Here is a 13,525-nt window from a genome sequence, read left to right as displayed (position 1 = left end):
AGTATAATTAAAAATAAAAATAAGAACAGGGTTAAATTTAAGCATATAAATTAAAATGCAAGCAGTTCGGACAAAGCACGTACAGTGGCACAGTGCTCATTCAGTAAATGCACAGCTGAACAAATGTGTTTTGAGTCTGGATTTGAAAGTGGCTACTGTTGGAGCACATCTGATCTGTTCAGGAAGCTGGTTCCAGCTACGGCTGGCATAATAGCTAAAAGCAGACTCTCCTTGCTTTGAGTGAACCCTTGGTATTTCTAATTGACTTGATCCTGATGATCTGAGTGATCTGTTGGGTTTGTATTTAATCAGCATATCTGCAATGTATTGAGGTCCTAGGTCATTGAGTGATTTATATACAAGTAATAGCACTTTAAAATCGATCCTAAATGTAACTGGAAGCCAGTGTAAAGATCTGAGGACTGGTGTGATATGGTCATATTTTCTGGTTCGGCTCAGGATCCTGGCAGCAGCGTTCTGTATGAGCTGCAGCTGTCTAATGGTCTTTTTGGGAAGGCCGGTGAGAAGACCATTACAATAATCCACCCTGCTGGTGATAAAAGCATGAACGAGTTTCTCTAAGTCTTGCCTGGAAACAAAGCATCTAATTCTTGATATATTTTTGAGATGATAGTAAGCGGATTTAGTTATTGCTTTGACATGACTATTGAAACTCAGGTCTGACTCCAAAATCACACCAAGATTCCTGACTTGATTTTTTGATTTCAGGCCTTTAGCCTCAAGATATGCATTCACCTTGAGAATTTCATCTTTGTTTCCAAATGTAGTAATTTCAGTTTTGTCTTTGTTTAACTGAAGAAAGTTTTGGCACATCCAACTGTTAACTTCATCAATGCATTTACATAGAGAGTCAATGGGGCTGTAGTCATTAGGTGATAGGGCTAAGTAGATCTGGGTGTCGTCAGCATAGCTGTGGTAAGCCATTTTGTTATTTTTCATTATTTGGCTCAGTGGCAGCATGTACAGGTTGAATAGGAGTGGTGCAAGAATTGACCCTTGTGGGACTCCGCATGTCATGGATGTCCACTCAGACTTATGGTCACCTATATTCACATAATAACCTCTCCCTTCTAAGTATGACCTGAACCATTTGAGGACCATTCCAGAAAGCCCAACCCAATTTTCTAGCCTGTCAAGAAGTATTTTGTGGTCAACAGTGTCGAATGCAGCACTGAGGTCCAGTAGTACCAGAATTGATGTTTTGCCTGTATCTGTATTGAGGCGAATATCATTTATTATCTTAATGAGGGCCGTCTCTGTGCTGTGATGCGGTCGGAAACCAGATTGAAAATTGTCAAAGTATCCGTTTGAGCTTAAGAATTTGTTCAGCTGACTGAAAACAACTTTTTCAATGATCTTGCCTATGAAGGGGAGATTTGAGATTGGTCTGTAGTTGCTCAATATGGAGTTATCCAGATTTCTCTTTTTCAGGAGAGGCTTAACTACTGCGGTTTTAAGGGAGTTTGGAAAAGTCCCGGAAAGAAGTGAGGCGTTTACCACTTCTAGGAGATCTGCTTCTAAACAGTTAAACAGTACTGTTGTACTGTTTCTTCTAAAATTTTACCATCAATTGCTTCGAAATCAGTCATAGTAACTTTCTGAGGCTGTGGTCTGATCTGATTCACCTCAGAGCAACTGAACGATGTGCTGATCGCATTTCTGATATTAATGATTTTCTCGGAGAAGAAGGAAGCAAACTCACTACATTTGCTGTCTGAGAGCATTTCACTGGGAATGTGACTCGGGGGGTTTGTTAGTCTCTCTACAGTATCAAAAAGAGTGCGCGTGTTGTTTATGTTTCTGTTTATAATATTTGAAAAGAAGGTCTGTCTAGCTTTGCCTAGTTCCACATTGAAAGCACGAAGACTGTCTTTATAGATCTTATAATGGACTACAAGTTTTGTCTTTCGCCACATGCGTTCCGATTTCCTGCATTGTCTTTTCATTAATTGCACTGCTGTTGAGTTTCTCTAAGGTGCTTTTTGTTTGCCACTCTTTTTCCTGGCTTTTACAGGAGCAATATCATCAATTACACCCTTAACTTTTGAGTTAAAAGAGTCAAGGAGAAAATCAACAGAGTCTGCAGATATGCTTGGTGTTAGAGATATAGCCTTCATAAACAGCACACTAGTGTTCTCATTTAAGCAATGTACAGAGGGGGGGGGGGTCATCTTTAAAAATGACATTCGGGGGGTAATATATGTGTTTTTGGCAGGGTTCCCTGTTAAGATTCGTATTCCCGGAGCTAAATATCACATAACTGGGGTCGCTGAAAAACAGCCCGCGGCAACATTGTTAAAGTAGCCCAATTCCGCGGGAAAACCGCAGACTTGGCAACACTGGCTGGTGTGCTCTTTTGCCTCTGTCATAATCACATATGAGGTTAGTGTGAGCAGCGTCTGCAGTATTACAGGACCTCTTTAAATGTGTATTCCTGCTGCACCAAGATCCATTGTTTAACCTCCGTACTATGAAATGATAGACCAAGAGCAATATGCATAGTGGGCTGGACTTTCACAGCTGTACGTAGGTGAAGACAAAACAGAAATAATAAGCAACTGAAAAAAAGCACAAATATCAGGGTATGTCAAAACTTCTCCAGGGCCCCAAAACCCCCTCAGACCCCAGAGGGTTAACTGCAAAAATAAGTATGATTTGCCTTTAAATGTGTTGTGGATGTAGAAACGTCCTATATGACTGATTTTCACTTGTTTTGCAGAGTACAGGATCTATTGAAACATCGTCTCTAATTTTGAGCACTTTAAAATCTTTTCTAAAAGCCAGTTATTTCATTCTGTTGGATTCATTAGCTATAGGAGGATCTTTGTTGACATCTTTGTACGCATGCGCGAGTGGTTGTGTGGCAACAAAACAAACAGTATGGCGGGCTGTAAAGACGCGACGAGCACTTTCAAGAGAGTTAGCGGGCGAAATCCACAATATATAAGCACTTTAAAGGTCCCATGGCATGAAATTTTCATTTTATGAGGTTTTTCAACATTAATATGAGTTCCCCAAGCCTGAATATTGTCCCCAAGTGGATAGAAATGTTGATTGGTGTAAACCCGAGTTCTGGCTGTCTTTCTCTGCCTTTGAGAAAATGACAGGCCAGACGAGCCAATCCTAAAGTCTCCTGGTTTGACGTCCAAGCAGGAACGGTTTCCTCCCTTTCCTCCGCCCAGAGAATCTGGCACGCCCATGCAAACGCTCGAGAGATCATGGCTTGTGAACGAGTGAATGCTGGCAGTTTCTCAGTGTTTGGATGTACAAATGAAAACAGAAGTCTTTCTTCAGTTCCTTCTGATCTGTGATCAGTGATTTCTTATGTGTAGCTAATTATTTATTATTCGTGCACACGCTGCGGCTTCTCTCTCTCCCGACAGAGCGGGTTTTCGTGTTTTCTATCTTGTGAGTCAGTGTTTTTGTACGTCCTCGTCGCGTCTATCTGTACTACAATGTGCATACAGTCGTTTCTGCTCAACATCAGCAGAGTCAGATCTTTAGAGATAAACCCCACACACGCCGAAGCTCGGCCTTCATCATCCCCGACCCCCAGTACTGCATCTGGCCCACAGCGGAGGCACCAAACGCGGCGCGAGATTAAGCAGAAGGGGGGAAAGCGTGAGGGTATCCGGCTAGGCTAGCAAGCTATTCCCACAATAAACTGGATTACATTCGATTACTGCTGTTGTGTCTTTGTTTGCGCTGTGTACTCAATGCGCGTCACTGACGCTTTCCATATGATAGGAACATATCTAAAAATAATGGTATTATCAACACTTACTCGTAACTCGTTCATCTCGCTGTAATGGTACTTTGCATGTGTTACAAAGTTGGTAGAATAATGATGAAGACGGACTCGGCGTGACTGGGACTCGTGTTTATTCAGAACTCTCAGATACAAACACAATAAACTCGCGCTGACTGACAGCGCTCTCATAACTCAGTAGTTACTATAAATAACTTTGTTAGCAATCGCTGAGCTCAGTCTCTGGTACATTAGTGATGTCCGGTTCGCGAACGATCTTTCTTTTGAACCAGTTCTTTTTAGTGAACCGAATCAGTTCACCAAATCGGACTGAATCGTTCTAAACGGTTCGCGTCTCCAGTCAGCTCTGATCCATAATTTACTAAAGTTACTAACTTTCTGACATGAGTGACAGCCCCTTCGACTAGAAATAGACTAATAACCTGAAGTATATGCTGTAACTAAAACAGTTCACTGAACTGAGACTGACAGAACCGATGTGAAGTGAACTCCAGTCCATCCGTCTCTCTGGCAGCAGCTCGTGCCTGCTCCTGCCTCGTAGACCTCGTTAAACCACGCCCCCTCCGCTCATTTAAAATGCAAAGATGTCAGCCAATCACAACAGTGGGCGTTTTTACTGAAGTCTCACAGCAGACACGCCTCTTGAAGCAGGGCCTTCAGCCACAGGGCAAACAGCAGTATAGAAAAAATGCCTTTTATTTCTAAATTTTTTTATGATGTAAAAATCATACTAACAATATAAGTACACCTCAGGAAACATTATAAAATTATAGAAAAATGCCATGCCATGGGACCTTTAACATCTGAAGACCGGAGGAGGTTTGGAGAGAAGCTCAAAATTTGTATTGGTGACAAAATTGAAGTTATTCAAAGCCCAAATGAGATCTGGGATGACAAAAAACGTTGGTCCGACTCGCCCGTGTCTTGGCCACCAATCTGCTGGGGAGACATTTATTCTTATTTAATAGAAACCCCTGGACCCTTCACTCATGAAAGATTAAAGGCTTTCAAAAGTATGGAGGCCTATGATTATTTTGTTTCTTGCAAAGTTGGGCCGATCTTTTCTGCCAAACAGAAAGCAGTGATCGTGCTAAAAGCAGAGGTTATGCTGCCTTTACGTGCTCTCGGAATTATCGTAAATACGAGTTTCCCAGGTACAAATTGCACATGAACGCCCTCACATTTTGAAACTTGAATGCAATGAGCTCGTAATCACGACTTCAGAAGTCGTAATGACCAAATTTCCGCTAGCACGTAAAGGCAGCATTAGACCTGGCCAAGCAGAGTCACAGCGTGATTCGCATCTCTCGTGGGTGATCGCCAAAGAGAACGGCGAAATAATCACTGCTCACTGCGACTGCAAAGCCGGGTAAGTCTTCATTGATCAGTGTTCTTATTTACTTATTTATTGAAAATGTAGTGACTGTTGTACCAATTCAATTGTGTTCAGTGTGAGACTTTCAATGGCGTCTGTACTAATTAGTACTAATGTACTAAAACTAACAGCTTACACATTTCTCCTTCTTTCAAATCCAGTTTTGGAGAAACATGCAGTCATGTAGCAGCTTTAATGTTTAACCCTTTAAGACCTAAGGGTATTTTTACAATTAATTTTCCGCCAGGTGTTATTTACTAAAAAAGCTTGTAAAACATCAACCCTGTTGAGCACAGACAATTGACACACCTCTTTTTTTTCAAGACAAGTAGCACTGTCAGTATTTTTGTGTTGCATTGATGTCACCTGAATGTAAAATAAATTTAGGGGACCATAAAGACAAATGAAAACATAAAACGGAAATTGAATCACTCAAATATTTATTGAAAACACACACAAATAAATAAAAGCTAAGCATATTTCCTCTGGAAAACAGTTTGTTCAAGTCTTTGGAGTCCTGGAACTCAGGAATAAACATGATAACTTATACAGAACCAAAACTATTTACATTTTTCCAAAAAAAGTCCAGGCGCTTTTGGCCTCTTTGGATTTTGGATATTTACTGGTGCCAAGCCTCAAAACAGTTCCTATCTGGAACTTCTCCACAAACTTTCTTCTCAAACTTTTTCCTCAAACTTTCTCCACAAAACTGCAGCGCGTCTCTCTCTCTATCTCCTCAACACTAGCCGTGCGCCTCTCTCTCTCCACAATAACAGAGCTGTGGTAATGCGTAATGACGCACACCAACGTGGATGACGGATCAGCCTGTCATTGGTCAAACCCTCATCCAAAATGGCAGCTAGCATCGCGCTAGCGGCAAAAATGACGGAAAATTTATAAATTATGGACATCAAGTGGATATATCTTGGATGTAAGCGTTTTGATTTATTGCTGAACAACTCCAAAAATATGCACATGTTCCAGGCTGGATAGAAAACCTTCTGTAAAGGCTATAAAGACACCAAAGACACCCCCGTGATGGCTAGCTCGTTAGCTTTCTGCTGGAAAAAACGGTAAGAAAATCGATCAAAGTTTCATGAAATAATATAGATATTTATCGGAGGTGCCGTGTGACGTCGTGGGCGATGCCGTCGGGCTCTGAGGGTTAAAGTAGAAGCAGCTGTCAGGATAGGACTTATAAATGCTGCATGTACTAGTGAGGCTTGCAGGTATCAAAGCACAGCTACAGAACGTAATACTTTGTTATTCTGATAAGATTAACTAGATATGGACACTCTTGTCAATATGAATTAGGTAAAAAAGGGCCGTACAATCGACCACACAGCAAGAGTGAACCAGCCTCTTCTCTAAATCCTCCTCCAAACGTGCAAAACAATCAAATTACAGGTATCTTGCGGTGTTTCTTGCCACACGACTCCCATGATGCAACGCGACAAACATAAACAATGACGTCACAAAAGATCCGCCTATTATTAACAGACCTTTTTTTGTCACAATTCACCAGTGAGAGTGCCCGTGATTACCACCAGACTGTCACTCTATCAAGAACTACATTACCCATCATCCCTTGTCTGGACTCATCAGTACTAATTGTTTACACCTGTGTCTCATTTACCACGTTACCTCTGTCTATATCTAGCCTGTTCACCCAGTCATTCACTGTGAAGTCTTGTATGTTGTTACACTGCATCTCTTAGCGTTTGCCTGGTTCATGTCTCTTGGTTTTTGGATTTCTTGCCTGTCTCTGGATTACCCATTTGCCTTTGTTCCCAGCCTTGTGTTTGTATGTTTGGACTGCCTGTGTTTCGACCTGTTGCCTGTACTTTGGATTACGTATCTGGATTGCCCCTCTATTAAAGCTGCATTTGGATCCTCAACCTTTTAACGTCTCGGAGCGGTTTGTAACCATTTTGATCAACTCTTTATCTCGTTTAATGTTTGGGTGAAATGGGGATGGGGTTGCTCTTATATCACACACAAGAAGATACAGTTAAGGAACACTTGCAAAAATGTTGGTTTATATCACCCTCTTGTAAATCTGTTTTTCTGTGAAAAATAAATAAATAAAATTCACTCATTTACAGTGTTTGACACTATGTGAAATTTAAAATAATGAGATGACAAGGATAACTTCAAATGACAATGTAAAAGAAAGTGTGACTGAAACATTGTCCTTTTTGTCCACTTTTAGAAAATGGTCTGAGATTCAAATCAGATGATGCAAATGAATATTGATAACCTTCAAACTAAGGATAAAATAAACAAATTCAGTTTGACCTCTCAAAACATATGCAAAAACAGGATTTGTTTAATCTAAATGACATTGAGAATGTGAGACAACTCTTTAGAAATATTCTCCGAACACAGTGTAGTTCATTCATTGTTAGTTCTTTCAAACATCATATCTACACTGACAGAACGCTTTAAACTTACTTTGTTTGACATTGTTGAGCTTAGTGTTAACAGAATAACCTTTGTTCCTAATTAACCTGTACACTGTAAATGTTTTTTTTATTTAAATAGGCAAATTAACATACTTTAAATACTTTAGTCAATGATTGGATTTCAATTCTTAAACAACCATGTAGGAAGACACATAATGGCCAGATTCCAGGATGACAATGTCAAGATTCATCAGGCTCAGATTGTGAAAGAATGGTTGGGAGGGAGCAAAATGGCCGTTTTTTCTGTTGCTTTTTTTTTCCTTTTCTTTTTTTACATTGCAGCAGAATGTTTATCAACTATTTATCTGTGTTGGCTCACTGTAGTTCCCAGTCTTGACAATATAATCATTAATGTACTTAAAATGTTGATAGAGGGAGGCTGTGTCTTTATATCTTTTAAAAAATGTAAATGGGGTGGCTCGTCATCATGATTTAGCTCCATTGTTTTAATCAAGGAATGGTTAAGGAACGCTTATATGCAGAAACAACATGACTGTTTGTGTCCACATTTTGAGATTGTATTTTTGGTTTGAAAAAAAAACAAAAAACAAACTCTTTTTGAGCTTTTGTGAGATATTTCAAGGACACTTTAAAATAGTCTTATTGGAACAAATAATTAACTGCACTTGAAGCTTTCATAAAATTTGAAAATGAAAATTGTTTATGGTACCATAACGAAGACAAACTGTATGTGTATATAATAAATAATAATAATAAACTTTATTTTATATAGCGCCTTTAAATGTTACATCTCAAAGCACTTTACATAAAAATATGAATTAAAAAACACATAACATTGCAGGCAGTAAAAAATAAACAAAATAGACAAATGAATCACATAAAAGCTATCCTAAAATAATATGTTTTAAGTAAAGATTTAAAAACACTAAGGGATTCTGCATTCCTAATCTCAGAGGGCAGGGAATTCCACAACTTAGGAGCCAAAGAAGAAAAAGCCCGATCACCCATAGTTTTCAGCCGTGTTGTTTGGACATTTAAAAGACCAGCTTCAGAGGAGCGTAGAGCACGTGTTGGCGTATAGAGGGTTAAAAGCTCACACAAATATTGAGGGGCCAAATTATTCAAGGCCTTATACGTGAGCATTAGAATTTTAAAATCAATACGAAAACTAACAGGTAGCCAGTGCAATTTTTCAAGGATTGGAGTGATATGCTCCCTTGCACTGGTCCTAGTTAGAATTCTAGCAGCTGAATTTTTATATGTGAAATTCTAGAGGGAACGTCGGACTGCGTGGCATAGATTTATTAATGGCACATGTCATTACGTCTCCATGTTCTATAACATGTAAATATTCTAAAATAAACTCATGTAAACACCTTAAGAATATTGTCTTCTTCAGAATAAGGTCAATAATTCGATTACTGCGGTCAATGTAAACGTAGTCACTGTTGCTTTGTGACCCGGTTGTTGGCAATAAAAGCAAACCAGTCTTTTCTCAGGAGCTACTTTCTGTACATGAGCAACATTAGAGTCAACTTGAGGTTCCCCAGAACCACAGGAAGAACTTCTAAAGTTGCCTTTCGTGGGTTGAGAGCACTTGTCACGGTGTGACTTTTCCTGGGGCGGAACCATAGTGGCAGAGATTTGTTCCGCCCGGATCAAACACCACTACTTCTGGGTTCCCGTCCCCGCGCCAAAAATCATAGATAATCGGCGGTAGGTGCTCCAATAAACAGCGCGATCTCCGGATTGGTTGAAGGGGAGGTAGGAGGAGTACAAAGAGGGCCTCCAGAAGTCAGTCGGGGTCAGTCGTTGCAGCGGTCACACACAGCCGCAGCTGTTAGTTCCGGGTCGGGCTCAAGCTGAGCGTGGTGGTAGCCGCTTCCAGCCGTTGCGGCGAGAGGATCTGGGCATCTGGGCAAACAAAGGATAACACGAGGTGGATATTGTGGACTGAGCGATCAAAGATCTGGAGAGCTATAAAGAGAAGAAAAGAGACGAGGCTGAGTATAATACAGACCGAGTTTTGCATTGTGATTCAAGTGTCAAGTGTGTGTCCGATTCTGAGAAGTTACATGCAGGACAGTTGCCGGAAGTGCTAATGAGCAAATCCCTTCGGGAGAGAGAGCAAAGCGGTCAGGACGCGAGCCAGACACTGGAAGAGAGAACAAGACGAGCACACGGGTTGATCAATGTGTGAGTACCCTGAGAAACGTATACAGTAACAACTTCATCGGAAGTTTATCATCTGTGAGCCTTGTGACGTTGAAACTAGGAAAACGAGTGGAGCGTGGGAGAGTGAGCGTGGGAGAGCCAGAGACGGCGGGATGGTGTAGCAGCAACGTCCTTTTCGTTGGTTCTTCGCTATACCAGCGCTTCAGCGATCTCTCCCCCCCCCCCCGAGATAAATGACGCGGGAAAAGTGGTCTCTGGACCTTAAGTACACCTGGTTAGTGTGTAGAGTGCCGTGGGTGAGTCAGCATCATGACTTTGAGAGTGTACACTTGGAATCTGCTGTGTTGTGCTGTGTGTGTGCGTGTCGTCCCAGAGACCATTATCCAGGCTGACCCACTCTCTGGGGAAGGTACGATCCCGAAGCTGGCGGAGTAACTAGCCCTAACTATTCACGCTGTGAACCTCACCCTACTCTCTGTCTCTACAGGGGTAGCACGACCGGAGCCAAGTAAGCACTCTCTTGAATAGCCATTGATACGTGCTTGTGTCGGAGGAAATTGTGTGTGCGTGTGCAGGGCCCGAGGAGAGGAGAGGGGAACGCTACATACTCCCGGAGCAAAGTCATACTTACCTGCACTTACCTATGTGAAACCACCTGGAGAAGCGTCCGATCCAGCACCACCGTCGTGGTCAAGCCCCCTTGAGCCACCGCTATCACGAGCCTGGAGCAAGGAGAGAGAAACGGATGAATCGTGTCTACGGAGTCTGTGAGTGATATCCTTTGAGCGAAGTTATACTTACCTGTATGCCAAACAAAAGTCCCAGTATTGACCCAGATCCAGCGGATGCCCCGGAGGTACCGACTTCTATGACACCGGCCCCTTGATCCATTCTGAAAGGAAGCCGTCGGAGCACGCCCGAGAGAGAGAGGTACCCCTGTACTTACCCGTTCTACCCCTGTGTTCAGGAGAAGGAGCAAGCCGTGGCGTAAATCCCCCGAAAGGTCCGCCCTGGGAAAAGAAAGAAAGAGACAAGTGAGCACATAGCAGGACATGGAAGCCAAACATTGAGAAAAAGGACGAAACGACTTATCTGAGGTTCTCCTGCGGAGAGAGCCGGCGAGCTCTGAGGCGGCGAGCTCTGAGGCGGCGTCCTCACTCTCCAGTCCTCTTGGATTTTAGCCCCCTCACTTCCCCTTCCCCCCAAATTTTAAGTAAATTAATAAAGACTTGTAATTTTAAACTTTACTCCAGTGTCCTCGTGTGTCTGGTCGTCTGGGGTATCACTGGGAACCTCCCCGAGGTGAAAAATAAGGGAGGAGCGGTCCGCTCCGACCTGTGACACACTGACCTCCATGGTGAGTTTTGATATACTGCTGAGCCAGTTTAGCAGCATCAAGTCCAGTTGATGGCTCTTGTGCTTTCACCCATAGGGCAGAACACGGAGTAACGGCTCCAGGAACATTGTCCCAGTGATCTCCTCCTTGGTGTGCAGCTCAGGTCTCACCCAATTCAATTAACATTTATTTGTGTAGCGCTTTTCACAATACATATCGCTTTAAAGCAGCTTCACAGAACAATGATTAGGGTATATAGAAAATTGAGCATGGGTGCATGTTGATGCAGAGCTGTAGTCCTCACAGGAGTTGAAGTCTCTTCACAGGTAATGGTCATCTGAAGTCTTCATAAGAGGCTGGATCCAGACTGGAGCTGATGGAATCTCTAGTTACCTCAGGATGGGCGTCCCGAGATAAAACAACAGGAAAATGATTAGCGTAGCTGCTGTTCAAAGCATTAAGCAAAGACAATCATGTGCACTGATATAACTGTACAAGGTTATGAAATGCATTATGTGAATGCTTTGCTAAAGAGATGCATCTTTAATCTAGACTTAAGATGGGAGAGTGAGTCTGACCCCTGAACATTATCAGGAACGCTATTCCAGAGTTTAGGAGCCAAATAGGTCTAAAAAAAAAAAAGGTTCTATATGGCACTAAAAGTGGTTCTTCGTCGCAATCATAGAGGAACCACTTTTGGTGCTATATAGCACCATATCTTAACATGTTCTGTACATGGTAGGTGTGCTATATAGCACCTTAGTCAGTGGTGCTATAGCACCATATCTTAAGATGTTCTGTATATGGTAGTGGTGCTATATAGCACCTTAGTAAAAGAACCGGTGAAGAACCACTGAAGCACCAAAATTGGTGCTATACAGCACTTTAAAAGGTTCCCATATGATTACGAGCCAAGAACCAATTTTAGTGCCATATAGAACCTTTTTTTTTTTTTTAGAGTGTGCTGTCCCTGAATACCAGTATAACTTTGTAGACGATCTAAGAGTATTTTATGATCTATCTATGGTGTCGAATGCGGCACTAAGATAAAACTACTATTGAGATACAGCCTTGGTCAGCAGCTAAGAGTAAGTCATTTGTAAATTTAATTAGCACAGTTTCTGTGCTATGATGGGGTCTATCATTTTTTTTTCTAAGTAAGAGCACAATTGCTGGCCTAGAAGACAGAGGACAGATACTATCTAGACAAGAAGTTAAAGTGGAACATAAAGTGTCTGTAGCGGTGTCAACATCCATAGTGGAGAATTGTGTGGATGAGGGAAGAGAAGATGACACAGCAGAGGAGAGATAAGGAGAAAGTGAGCGCAGGTTTCGCCTGAAAGTAACTGGTAGAGGGGCTGGTGGTGCCTGAGTAGTAAGTTGTAGATTAAATGTGATGAAGTAATGATCTGAGATGTGAAGAGGTTTGACCAAAATGTTATCTGTTGTGCAGTTGCGTGTGTAGATGAGGTCAAGTTGGTTACCAGATTTGTGGGTATGTGTGGTGCTGAGGTGGGTGAGATCAAATGAGGCTAGGAGTGAGTGGAAGTCTGCAGCATAAGGTTTGTTGATGTGAACCGAGGACTATAAGTGGGCTGCCATCCTCTGGGAATGAGGACAGCAGCACATCCAACTCCTCAACAAAGGTGCCTAATTGGCCAGGAGGGCGGTAAATGACTATAATATGGGTTGTAACTGGAGATGTAACAGTAATAGCATGGTATTCAAATGAGTTGTTGTTGCATAGAGAGGTGTGTGTTGAGTATTTCCAATTGTTAGAAATGAGAAGACCTGTGCCTCCACCCCTCCCAGTGTGGCAGGGGTGTGAGAGAAAGAGAAGTTGTTAGAAAGAGCAGCAGGGGTTGCTGAGTCCTCTGGACGGAACCAAGTCCCAGTTAAGGCCAAGATATTAAGAGCGGATTGAGTGGCAAAGGCTGGAATGAAGTCAGCTTTGTTGACAGCTGAATGACAGTTCCATAAACCCACATAAAAAGAAGGAGCATTAGCAGAGGAGGGAATAGGATGCAGATTAGCAGTGTTGCGCTGCCTTCGGCGTGTAGTAGAGGAGCGTGGTCGAGAGACAACGGGAATGTACTGAAAGCACATGGTAAGAGAGTGGAAAGAGAAAGGAAAAACTAGAGTGCCTTACCGGTGGCCTCTTCGGGGGAGTCGCAGGGACAGTCGATGTCTTTACCCGACTCGGTCTTCACACAAGGAGGCTGAACGCTCCCGCTGGCGCGGAACGAGCGTATTAAATAGATGCTAATCTCTACTTCAGTCAGAACAGGTGAGGACGCTTTTGTAATTCGCCCAAACAATCAAGGGAACAGCCTGTCAATGGTTCAGCTCAAAAACGAAACTATGACTCACTAGTAGTGTGAATATCCAGCAATAACAATAGCAATTGAGTGCGGGCGGGCGGC

Source organism: Gobio gobio (assembly GCF_949357685.1).
Source record: "Gobio gobio genome assembly, chromosome: 2".
Taxonomy (NCBI): domain Eukaryota; kingdom Metazoa; phylum Chordata; class Actinopteri; order Cypriniformes; family Gobionidae; genus Gobio; species Gobio gobio.
The sequence above is the reverse complement of the archived record's forward strand: the minus strand, read 5'-3'. Positions refer to the sequence as shown.